This window comes from Oratosquilla oratoria, chromosome 27 (genome assembly GCF_046742065.1).
Source record: "Oratosquilla oratoria isolate Oo_2021 chromosome 27, ASM4674206v1, whole genome shotgun sequence".
In the NCBI taxonomy this organism is placed as follows: domain Eukaryota; kingdom Metazoa; phylum Arthropoda; class Malacostraca; order Stomatopoda; family Squillidae; genus Oratosquilla; species Oratosquilla oratoria.
Window position 1 is genome coordinate 50066989 of NC_134803.1, and position 6000 is coordinate 50072988.

A 6000-nucleotide genomic window follows, 5' to 3' on the forward strand; every position below is an offset into this window, starting at 1 on the left:
TCTTTAAGGCGTGACCTTGCTACAGACGCAAGGAGCCTGGGCCCAAGAGCGTGGCAGTGGCGCCTCTCGAAATTTGGGCCTTTTCACCCATTTTTCACTTTTGGACTAATAGCACCTGTACTGTCGACCTGAGTTGTGTCCAAGTGGACTCCACAGCAGCCATGGTCACCCTCAACCTGTGGGTGAGATGGTGGGTAAATCGGAGCCGGTGACCAAAATGACCCAAAATCGAAAGTCTCCAATAGGAGACCGGAATTTTGCCGAAAACCCGAAACTCACCGATTTGGCCCAAACTTTCCTCATCGGGAGAGAGTCGGACCCAGTGCACGGCAAGGTAGACGCGAGGAGTCTGGGCTCAAGGGCGTGGCGTTGGCGCCCCTCCAAAATTGGGACTTTTCATGCATTTTTCACTTTTGGACCTCTGGCGCTCATACTGTTGACCTGAGTGGTGTCCAAGTGGAGTCCACAGCAGCCCTGGACGCCCTCGATCTGTGAGTGAGAAGGTGGGTAAATTGGAGCTGGTGACCAATATGACCCAAAATCGAAAAAATCTCAAAGCGTTATACACGGGAATTTTGCCGAAAATCCGAAGGTCACCGATTTGGCCCAAACTTACCCCACAGGGACAGAGTCGGACACAATGCACGGCAAGGTAGACGCGAGGAGTCTGGGCTCAAGGGCGTGGAGTTGGCGCCCCTCCAAATTTGGGACTTTTCATGCATTTTTCATTTTTGGACCTCTGGCGCCGGTACTGTTGACCTGAGTTGTGTCCAAGTGGAGTCCACAGCAGCCCTGGACGCCCTCGACCTGTGAGTGAGAAGGTGGGTAAATTGGAGCTGGTGACCAATATGACCCAAAATCGAAAAAATCTCAAAGCGTTATACACGGGAATTTTGCCGAAAATCCGAAGGTCACCGATTTGGCCCAAACTTACCCCACAGGGACAGAGTCGGACACAGTACAAGGCAAGGTAGACGCGAGAAGTCTGGGCTCAAGAGCGTGGCGTTGGCGCCCCTCCAAATTTGGTACTTTTCATGCATTTTTCATTTTTGGACCTCTGGCGCCGGTACTGTTGACCTGAGTAGTATCCAAGTGGAGTCCACAGCAGCCCTGGACGCCCTCGACCTATGAGTGAGAAGGTGGGTAAATTGGAGCTGGTGACCAAAATGACCCAAAATCGAAAAAATCTCAAAGCGTTATACACGGGAATTTTGCCGAACATCCGAAACTCACCGATTTGACCCAAACTTACCCCACAGGGACAGGTCTATATGTACACATATATATATATATATATATATCTATATATATATATATATATGTATGTATATATATATATGTATATGTAAATATGTATATGTATATATATGCATATATATACATATATGTAAATATATGTACATATATGTATGTATGTATATATATATATATGTATATATATGTATATAAATATGTACGAATATATATATATACATATATATATATATATATGTGTGTGTATGTATATATATGTATGTATATATATATATATATATGTATGTATATATATGTATGTATATATATATGTATATATATGTATGTATATATATATAACCTCGCTCAACCAACCTGTCCTGTGAAGAAGGCCTCCTTTCGACGCGCATGCAGCACCCTACAGCGCAAATTCAGAGAGATACAAGATGAGTGGTGGGACAGCCTGGCGCGGTGAGCCCAGCTGTGTGCCGACCTTGGAGACTACGGGGGTTTCTACGAGGCTCTGAAAGCAGTGTATGGTCCCACCTACCAGGTTCAGAGTCCTCAACGCAGTTCAGATGGACAGGACCTCCTCACCGATAAAACTTTCATCCTTACTCGATGGTCCGAGCACTTCCAAACCCTCTTTAGTGCAGATCGCACCGTCCAGGACACTGCCATCCAACGTGTTCCTCAACTTCCACCCAAAGAGGAGCTTGACGTACCACCCACCCTAGAGGAGACAACCGAAGCCATAGAGCAACTCAAGAGTCGCAAAGCAGCAGGAGTTGACGGCATCCCACCAGAAATCTGGAAGCATAGAGGTCCGACACTCCACGACAAGCTCCACGAACTTCTTGTTAGCTGCTGGGAGCAGGGCAAGCTGCCACAAGACCTTCGCGATGCTATCATCATAACCCTGTACAAGAACAAGGGTGAAAAGTCTGACTGCTCCAACTACCGGGGAATCACCCTACTCTCCATCGCTGGCAAAATACTTGCCAGAGTTCTCCTCAACAGGCTCGTCCCATCCATTGCCGAAGAAAACCCCCCCGAGAGCCAGTGCGGCTTCAGAGCCAACAGAGGCACGACGGACATGGTGTTTGTTCTCCGCCAACTCCAGGAGAAGTGCCGTGAACAAAACAAGGGACTCTATGCTACTTTTGTCGACCTTACAAAAGCATTCGATACAGTGAGCAGGACAGGGCTGTGGCTCATCTTGGAACGCCTTGGTTGTCCCCCCAAATTCCTACAGATGGTGATCCAGCTGCATGAAAATCAGCGCGGCCAGATCAGACTAAACGGTGACCTGTCGGAGCCCTTTCCCATCTCCAACGGCGTGAAGCAGGGTTGCGTCTTGGCACCAACTCTTTTCAGCATCTTCTTCAGTATGATGCTCAAGCAAGCTGCAGAAGACCTGGATGATGAGGAAGGGGTGTACGTCAGGTACCGCCTGGATGGCAGCCTCTTTAACCTACGGCGCCTCCAAGCTCACACTAAGACACAGGAGAGACTGATTCAGGACCTTCTCTTTGCGGAGGATGCTGCCCTCGTCGCCCACACAGAACGAGCCCTGCAGCACATCACGTCTTGCTTTGCAGAAGCCTCGCGGCTCTTCGGCCTCGAGGTCAGCCTCAAAAAGACGGAGGTCCTTCATCAGCCTGCCCCACAAATCAACTACCACCAGCCTCTTATAACCATTGGCGATACGGAGCTGAAATCAACACAGCACTTTACTTATCTGGGCTGCACCATCTCATCCGATGCAAGAATCGATAAAGAGACCCCCAGCATCGAAGCCATGCTACTGAAATACCAGCTCCGATGGGCAGGGCATGTCTCAAGAATGGAAGACCATCGCCTACCAAAGATTGTCCTGTATGGCGAACTCTCCACCGGTCATCGAGAGAGAGGAGCCCCCAAGAAACCATATAAGGACTGCCTTAAGAAATCCCTCACCGCATGCCATACTGACCACCAGTGTTGGTCAGACCAAGCTGAAGACCGTGATGCCTGGCGCCACATGATCCATCAAGCTGTCACCCAATTTGAAGACGACAGGAGATATACACTCAAAGACAAGCGCCAGAGGAGGAAGGTCCGTGCCTCCTTCACCACCACACCGGACACTACATTCCCATGCACACACTGCTCACGTACCTGCCTTTCCCGCATCGGTCTGGTCAGCCATGAGCGTGCCTACGGTCGACGACGTGGACAAACTTTTTAAATCTTCGTTCGCGAAGCCAAGCCATGATGATGATATGATGATATATATGTGTATATATATGTATGTATATATATGTATATATATGTGTATACATATATATGTACATATGTATATATATATATATATATATAAATATATGTACATATGTATATATGTGTGTATATATGTATATGTATATATATATATATGAATATGTGTATATGTGTATATATATATGTATATATATATATATATACATATGTGTGTATATATATATATGTGTGTATATATTATATGTATATATATGTATATATGAATATATATATATGTATATATGAATATATATATATACTGTATATATGTGCATATATGTATATATATACATATATATGCATATATATGTATATATATACAAATGTATATGTATATATGTATATTAATACTGATGACCCACTTTCGGAGAAGAATAAGCGAAGGTATAGAGATCTGTATATTTCGATCACTTACTGTGATCCTCTTCACCATATCTGCTGAAGAGGATCACAGTAAGTGATCGAAATATGCAGATCTCTATACTTTCGCTTATTCTTCTCCGAAAGTGGGTTATATAAATATATATATATATATATATATATATATATATATATATATATATATATATTGGTGAAGCGTGGCAGGAGATTCTCTCTGAGACATATTCTGTTAAAAACGACAGCAAAAGAATTATTGATTAGTTTTTTCCGTGAGCTCTCAAGCTTGCGAAAAGTAGATTTTTGGTAGGGGGAAAGGGAGTAAATCAGATTTCCAAAATTCATAGGAAACACAAAAGTTATAATAGACACAAAAGTATAGTACACAATAAACACAATACAAGAAATTAATACAAGAAATACAGCAAAAAACAAAATACAAGCACAACAAAATAGTTATCAAGACGTTTCGCAGATCTTTCTGCATCCTCAGTTGAAGTGAAAAGAAAGGGAAAGGGAGCATATTTTAAATGAAATGGGAAGCACGGGGAGAAGTCACCGTGTTGCAACTGGGGGAAGTCACACGCAGGACCACAAACACTGGGAGAGATCACAAGTTGGCGGAAATGGTACTCGGGGAGGTCACTCCCGGGTTCGGCGCCAATCTGCTTCTCAGTCTTTGGGAACGACGTATGGTAGGAAGTTCTTCCCTTTCGCGGGGAATGGGGAGCCTCTGGGAAGGAGAGCCCGATGTCTTGGGATTGTCCATCTGGCTCCTCCGAACAGGTTTCATGCTAGGGAGGAGGGCGAAATCATTTACCTGCCTATTAATGGCAGGTTGCAGCTCCTTTATCCATATGGCTTCCAAGATAGCCAAGCGCTGAGGGTCCTCTTCTTTTGCCACAACTTCGGTGTTTTTTACCATAGTCTCCCTATCGAGGTGGCGTCGATGCTGGGTCCAGTGGTGTTGCTTGGGTCCTCCGTGTTGCAAGTGCATGGTGATTCTTCTAGATAATGTGGTGGTCGTCCTTCCCACGTAGACAGAAAGGGGCGTGCAGTCCTCCTCTGGGCATGTGTATTTATATACTACGTGGGATTGACGAACCTCCTGGGGTTCTGGAGCGGGGTTGTTCCTTAAAAGTAGAGAAGAGGTCTTTCTACTTTTGTAAAAGATTGTGAAGGACAATTTATCACTTTCTTTTTTGGGGACAACATTTCTATAGATTATGTTCTTTATAATCTTTTCATCCTCCTTGTATTTGGTAGACATGCAAGCTTTGTAGAACACCTTAATTGCGGTCCCTTCGTGTCCTACTGTAGTCGGTCGTGTTTGTTTATACCAATTGTCGATCACTCTGCGAAGATTGGCTTGGACCTCGTGATTCGTGTAACCATTGTTGATAAGGAGTTGGTGGACCCGATCAAACTCTTTTTGAGTGTCACTCCAAGAAGAACAGTGGCTGAGGGCTCTTCTGAAAAAGGCGCTAATGGTGGCGTCTTTGTACCTCTGAGGACACTCGCTCTCTCCATTCATGCACAGTCCGGGATTGGTTTCTTTGACGTAGACACTATAAGAAAAAGAAGGACAATTAGTCTGCTTGAGTAGGACGTCCAGGAAGGGGAGGGAACCCCCTTCACTGTGCTCTACGGTGAAGTTAAGTCCCGACACCTCCATGAACTTCCCCCTCAATTGATCAATTTCAGAAAGGGAGTCAGTTTTTACAAATATATCATCTATATATCTGCAATAAAGGCTAGGTTTTTCAATTTGACTAAAAATAAATTCCTCTACAGTTCCCATGAAAAAATTGGCAAACAGAACACCAAGGGGGGATCCCATGGCAACTCCATCAATTTGGCGGTAGAGTGTCCCACGGGGAGAGCGGAATGGGGCTTCTTTGGTGCAAAATTGAAGCAGGGTCCGTAGGTGTTCTTCAAGTATGTTAAGTCCGGGGGCTGGTCCGCTTCTGTAAACTTTGTCGCATATGAAATCTATCGTTCTATCCACAGGGACATTGGTGAACAGAGATTCAGCATCCAGCGAAGCTATGAATCCCTGGCTGGGAGCGTCTTTCACCAGTTCTATGA